Source organism: Symphalangus syndactylus, chromosome 7 (genome assembly GCF_028878055.3).
Source record: "Symphalangus syndactylus isolate Jambi chromosome 7, NHGRI_mSymSyn1-v2.1_pri, whole genome shotgun sequence".
Classification (NCBI taxonomy): Eukaryota; Metazoa; Chordata; class Mammalia; order Primates; family Hylobatidae; genus Symphalangus; species Symphalangus syndactylus.
Window position 1 is genome coordinate 51,524,543 of NC_072429.2, and position 7,682 is coordinate 51,532,224.

Consider the following 7,682-nt stretch of genomic DNA (forward strand, 5'->3'; position numbering starts at 1 on the left):
CAGTGGCCTATGTTGGCTACCTTAACTTCTCTGAATTTCAGTCTCCTCTTTTATAGAATGGGAACAGGTATATCTTTGCTACTAACCTCTGAGTTAGGATGAAATGAGCTAATGAGTGTGTATGTGCCTATCAACTATGGAATTGTCTGCAAAGATGAGGCATTTGTATTGGCCAAATGACCAACTACTGTATTATTATATCAGGAAAACAAGTCATTGTAAATAGAAACCCTGCCTCAAATTTGCAGAAGAGACTGCCCAATTAGCAGAGGTATGAATGATTAAGAGGGCAGCAAATCATTTCTATCTCATTCAATACTGTAATTCAAGCACACAGTACAGTGCCTGGCATATAGTAGATGCTCAATAATTATTTGTGGAATAAATGTATACATGCATATATGCAAGAATGATTGAAATTTTGCCCTACTCCAATATTGGGCTCCAATATTAGAGGGTAATTTTAATCAATGGAGATGGAGGAATTGAATTTTAGGCAGAGAGAAAAAAATGAGTAAAAGGCTGGAGAATGGAAAATTAAAGATGTACTTAAGGAATGCCAAGTGGCTCCACTTTGGTTGAAGAAATCATGTGGTAAAAATGCACACTGGGGCCAGACCCTAAGGGGTCTTTAAAATCCTGGTAAGGGTTGAACTTTTATACTGAAGGAGTTTGGGAACCTGTGAGTATGTGTTACAAACAGGAAAGTTTGTGCTGACAATAGGCAAGACGGGCTACCAAGAAATGGCTCACATAGTGATCACTGGCCCCAAGCTTTAATACAGCTAGTGATTATAACTTATTCCCATCCAATCAACCAACAAGTATTTACTGAGTGCCTCTGTGTGCAAGAGCCTGTGTGGACCATGTGTGGCAATCACAGAAGTACAAGATAAAAGTGAAGATTAACATTGTTCACAGCTCCCCCAGAAAGATGGACATGTGCATGTGAAAAGTTTACCAAAAACACACGGCAGTTCCTGCTGCGGACCAAAGGAAGGGCTGGAGATGGAGCACTTTAAGAGTTTGGGGAAGATCGGATGCTAGGCCAGAGCAAAAAATTGCCATAAAGGACATTATTGGGACCATGCTTGGGCTGCCATAATAAAATATGATGAACTGGGTAGCTTAAGCAACAGACATTTATTTCTCACAGATCTGGAGGCTGGGAGTCCAATATCAGGGTGCTGGCAAACTTGGTTTCTGGAGAGAGTTCTCTTCCTGCCTTGCAAACAGCCATCTTCTTGATGTGTCCTCACACGGCCTTTCTTCTATGCATGTGTGGACAGGCATGAGAGAGCTCTGGTGTCTCTCCTTATAAGGATACCAGTCCTATCGGATCAGGGCCCCATGCTCAGGACCTCCTTTAACCTTAATTACGTCTTTAGAGGCCCCATCTCCAAATACAGCCATGCTAGGGGTTAGGGTTTCAACATATGAATTGTAGAAAGACAGATTCAGTCCATGAAGTTAGCAACACTTAAATAAAATTAATATATTAGACAATGGTATTGTATCAGAATTAACTTTCATGATTTTGATCTTCGTAGTATGATTATTTAAATGAATATTTTTGTTCTAATAAAGGAGCAGTATTTAGGATAAAGAAGTAACTCAGTTCAAGGGAAATGTGTGTGCCTGTGCATATGCATGTATGTGTGCACACACGTATGCATGTAAACATACAGAGAGAGAGGGAAAGAGGATAATAAAGCAAACATGGCTAAAACATCAACAATTGGTGGACCAGGTTTGCAGGACGATTCAGAAATTTCTTGTATTGGCCAGGCACGGTGGCTCACACCTGTGAACTCAGCATTTTGGGAGGCCAAGGTGGGTGGATCACCTGAGGTCAGTTCAAGACCAGCCAGGCCAACATGGTGAAACCCCATCTCTACTAAAAATACAAAATTAGCCAGGTGTGGTGGCATGTGCCTGTAATCCCAGCTACTCAGGAGGCTGAGGCAGGAGAATCGCTTGAACTTGGGAGGTGGAGGTTGCAGTGAGCAGAGATCACACCACTGCACTCCAGCCTAGGCAACAAGAGCGAAACTCTGTCTTAGAAAAAAAAAAAAAAAAAAAGAAAGAAAGAAATTTCTTGTGCTATTCTTGTTACATTTCGTGTTGAATCATTTCAAAATGAAAAGTTAAACAGGAAATGTTTGAAGAAGCTAAAGAAGTCTGGAGTTCTGGAGGAGGTGGGAATAAGACTTTCCTCCGTTCTTCCTGGACGTTGTGCCTCTAGCCTGGTCCCACTACCCACGTCTTTGAAGGCTGCTCTTTGCGTCTGACCTCCCTTCTTTGAGACTAGCCAGTGGGTGATAAACCTCTGAGGTATTTAAACAATTTGAAGTAGTAAATGTAACTTATATATTTATTATTTCATTTACTGTTCACTTTCCAAAGGAGAAACTATATGAATGGCACCAGGGAGTCATAGTGAGTCTGGGGAATAGATGTGATGATAGCATCAAAATTTACTGCAATTTCTGAGCACTTTAGATTTAGTGGTAGCTTCTTTGTGTAGTTTGGGTCCTTTATTTATTGCAATTACCTTTGCACCAACCTAATAGTTTTTCTCACTGTAACTTTTTATGATATGGTTTTTATTTTTTAAGACAGGGTCTTGCTGTGTCACCCAGACTGGAGTGTGTGGTGAAATCATGGCTCACTGCAGTCTCGACCTCCCAGGCTCAAGAGATTCTCCCACCTCAGCCTCCTGAGTAGCTAGAACCACAGATGCACACCACCAAGCCTGGCTAATTTTTTCTCTCTCTCTCTCTTTTTTTTTTCTTTTGTAGAGACAGCGTCTTGCTATGATGTGGTTTTAAAGGTAAATGTTTTCTCAAGCTTGCTGGTGGAGAAAGAATAGCATTGTTTCCCTAGAAAGAATAGCGTGTTTCCCTAGACCATAATACAAATTAAGGGTTGGGAGGTGGGCGGGATAGGAACATAGAGTGAATGGAATTCATTAGATCATTGCAATACCAAATATTGCCTGAATTCTAGAATTCAGTTTGAGATTTTTAAAAATCAATCTTTCAATCTGGGCAAATAATTAGAAATAAATGTTTTTCTTTGTTAAACAATAAATTGCATATATTTGAGGCTTAAAACATGATATTGGCTGGGCATGGTGGCTCATGCCTGTAATCCCAGCACTTTGGGAGGCCGAGGTGGCCGGATTGCTTGAGTCCAGGAGTTTGAGACTAGCCTGGGCAACACGGCGAAACCCTGTCTCTACTAAAAATACAAAAAAATTAGCTGGGTGCCTGTAGTCCCAGCTACTCAGGAGGCTGAGGTAGGAGGATCACCTGAGCCCAGGCGGTTGAGGCTACAGTGAGCTGAGATTGCGCCACAGCACTGCTCTCCAGCGGGGGCTACAGGAGTGAGATCCTGTCTCAAAACAAAACAAGACAAAACAGCAAAACAAAACAAAACAAACCGTGATATTAAGGGATAGGTATAGATAGTAAAATTGATACTATAGTAAAGCAAATTAACATCTACATTATCTCACATAGTTCCTTTTAATCTTATTTAACGAAAATTCCCAATACAGTACAATTTTATTAACTTTGGTCCTCACATTGTACTTGCTACGTCTCCCTGTTTTCTCTCCCTTCCCCTCCTCATTTGTCCCTGTTCTCTATCTTTGTATATTTGGGTTTTTTTTTTTTTTTTTTTTTTTAAGATTCCACATGTAAGTAAGATCATGCAGTATGTTTTCTTTCTGTGTCTGGCTTATTTCACTTAGCATGATGTCCTCCAGGTCCTTTCCATCCCATGTTGTGGGAAATGGCAGGATGTCTCTCTCTCTCTCTTTTTTAACGATAGAGTTTTGCTGGAGTGCAGTGGTGTGATCATAGCTCACTGCAGCCTCAAACTCCTGGGCTCAAGTGATTTTTGAACTTTAGCCTCCTGAGTAGCTGGGAATACAGTCATGCACCACCACACTCAGCTAATTTTTGTATTTTTTTTTTTTTTTTTTGTAAAGATGGGGATCTCGTTATGTTGCCCAGGCGGGTCTCAAACTCCTGGCTTAAAGTGTCTTCTTACCTTGGCCTCCCAAAGCGCTGGAATTATAGGCATGTCTCACCATGCCCATCCAGGATCTCCTTTCTGTAGCTGAGTACAAACAAGTATTTTAAAAATGTCATTGTCTATATGAAAGGCAATTATATTTTGGGTGAAACTATACTTTTATTTGAGAAAAGTTGGTGGGCATAATAAGTTTTTTAAGTAAAACAAAAGTTAATTAACTTATAGAATGGTCATTCATTCTGAGAACACATTCTTTCTATTTTTGGGGTGTCTGTATAATAATCTTTCTTTCTGAAACAATGAGGATAGTCCTAATTTGGCAATATATGCCAAGCCCCAAACCTATTACTTCTCCAAACCCCTAATATTTTTGAAATCTTACAGGCACATGAAATCCAGAATTTGGGGAACGACTCCTGGGGTTCTTGAATAAGAAACCCCCATCCCTAGAAAGATCTCTTTCACTCTCTTCCAGCATTTCCTTGTACTGTTCGTGTTCTTGAATATGTTCTGTGGCCAGTGAACTATGACACAAAGCTTGGTGGGAAGTAAGATTTAGCTCTCATTGCCATTGTTTTGTTGGCATGTTGATATCAGAAACTCTAGTCACAGTAGTTGACTGGAGTAGTTGATTTTATATTAAATGGATAAGAGCACGGTTAATGATACATTTCAGTTAAATTGGGCATTGCAGCCATGATGGGGTCTCTTTGGGTTCTGTGATGAAAGACAGTGAATTAGCAGTTTCAAGCCTGGAATCCTCACACAGAATGTCAAGCTGTGGTAAAGAACAAAGGAGCCCACGAGAAAACAAGCCACTGCATTCTTAGCAGCTGCCTGGATTTTCTTCTCTTATTATAACTCAGTGGCAATGGTTTTAAATGACAACACAGGATGTCTATTTAGTAATAACCACAAAAAGAAAACAGCTGAGGAGGTAGAATGCTTGGTTGGGTGAAGTGATGAGAGGAACCCTGGAGGTGGAATGTCTGTGGGCCATGTAATTAAATCATCAGATGTCAGCTATCGACTTTCTCCTACATTGTAAGGAGAGAGCTATCTTCTCACTTATGGTTATTTCTCCTCATTTTCATGAAAACGTAAAATGCAGTGTGTTCTGGAAAAAAAAATACTAAAGTACTATTACAGTAGATAGCTAGTCAGACACGAGCAGGGCAGGAAAGGCCCCCTGCCAACCCTGTGTTCACCAGAAATGTCAGGCAACCATCAGGTGATGGTCAGGTGGTTATTAAACTGTCTCTCTAAGATAATAATTGTGGCCAGGGGCAGTGGCTTTAGTGGCCAGGGGCAGTGGGATTACTCCTGTAATCCCAGCATTTTGAGAGGCCGAGGTGGGAGGATCACTGAGACCAGCCTGGGCAATACAGTGAGACCTCGTCTCTATAAAAAAAAATTATGGGCCAGGCGCAGTGGCTCATGCTTGTAATCCCAGCACTTTGGGAGGCCGAGGCGGGCGGATCACGAGGTCAGGAGATCGAGACCACGGTGAAACCCCGTCTTTACTAAAAATACAAAAAATTAGCCAGGCGTGGTGGCGGGCACCTGTAGTCCCAGCTACTCGGAGAGGCTGAGGCAGGAGAATGGCGTGAACCCGGGAGGCGGAGCTTGCAGTGAGCCGAGATTGCGCCACTGCACTCCAGCCTGGGCGACAGAGCGAGACTCCGTCTCAAAAAAAAAAAAAAAAAAAAAAATTATGTAAAAAAAAATTGGTCACAACCAGCACCAGGCAAAGGCAGTCTCCCAATAGATAGAAACACCTGAAACTGGTGATCAGCAGCTTCCCAATAAGATCTTAGGAGTTGGGTGAGCAGGCTCCAGCATGAGCACTAAGATGACAGGGTTTAAGTGCTATATGACCTTCCTCCAGGAACACTTGACTGGTAAGTTAAAAATGCTTCAAGTGAGCATGTACAACACCAGTAAACACTGCTCCTGGGGCTCCTCCCAAGTGCTGGGAGCCCACTGAGCATGTGGACAGCCCACCCCAGGGGAAGAATCAGGGGAGAAGAGAGCAAAACCCTAGAAACATGCCAATGTATAAGACCCCAAGTCAAAGGTCAAACAGGGCACTTGAATCTGTTAAGTCACCACTTGGCCCTCTTCCAAGTGTACTTTACTTTCTTTCCTTCCTACTCCAAAATTTCTTAAAAAAACTTTCACTCCTGCTCTAAAACTTGCCTGGGTCTCTCATTCTGCCTTATGCCCCTCGGTTGAATTCTTCTGAGGAGCCAAGAATTGAGGTTGCTGCAGACCCTTATGGATTTGAGGCTGCCGACAGTACTATTATGCTCAAGAATATGGTCATTATTTTATAATCCCCACTTATTTTCCTAAGGCTTGAGAGGAAGTCATTTCCTGAGACAGATATAAGTTATTACAAAATTGAATTGTTGAGAAAAAGAGTTAGAGAATATATGTTTGGGGTTTTGTACATCAAATAACTCATATAATAGCTCAAGATATGCATTATTTCCATTATATAAATAAAAATAATCCAATTACTGTGGTGTTGGTTACACAACTCTGTGAGTTTATAAAAATTTTTTTTTTTTTTTGAGGCAGGGTCTCACTGTGTCTTCCAGGCTGGAGTGCAGTGGCACAATCACAGCTCGTTGCAGCCTCGACCTCCCGAGCTCAAGTGATCCTCCTGCCTCAGCCTCCCAAGCAGCAGGGACTATAGGCCTATACCACCATGCCTAGCTAATTTTTGTATTTTTTTTTTTATAGCAATGAGGTTTTGCCATGTCATCCAGGCTGGTTTTGAACTCCTGGGCTCAAGCAATTCACCGGCCTCCTAAAATGCTGGGATTATAGGCATGAGCCAGCATGCCCAGCCTATCGAAAATTATTGAATTGAATACTTGAAATGAGTGAATTTAATGGTATGTAAATTATGCCTCAATAAAGCTGTTAAAAATTAATTGATTTGTTTGGCATGTGTAACCAATAAAATGTAACAAAAGAAGATAGGAGCAAAACATTTTTAAAAAGCCGTAATTTAGTTCACATCCGTGTGTAATATTGTAGGCTATAGACGGATGGTCAAAAGTGAGACTCTGATATTGAATCACGTGAGAAATATGAAAAAATTTGCATTTTTAGTTTGAAGAGTGCTCTGAAAGCTTTGACCCATGTAACCACCCCAGTTCTGTATTCAGTGTTCAGCAATGACTCCAACAGGTTCTGAGGTACTGACAGGAACCATGGACAAGAAAGAGTTTATAGGAGAGGGTGACTCAGAGGGTTTTTGTTGACTTAAGAGTAGCTGTGGCCAGGCGTGATGACTCATGCCTGTAATCTCAGCACTTCAGGAGGCTTAGGCAGGAGGATTGATTGAACCCAGGAGTTTGAGACCAGCCTGGGCAAAAATGTGAGATCCTTTCTCTACACAAATGTTTAAAAATCAGCCAGGTGTGGTGGTGCACACCTGTAGTCCCAGCTACTTGGGAGGCTGAGGTGGGAGGATTGCTTGAACCCAGGAGGTTGGGGCTGCTGTGAGCCATGATTGTACCACTGCACTCCAGCCTGGGTGACGGAGTAAGAACCTGTCTCAAAAAAAAAAAAAAAAAAAAAAAAAGAGAAAGAGTAGCTGTAACTGGAATGATCATATAATTTAT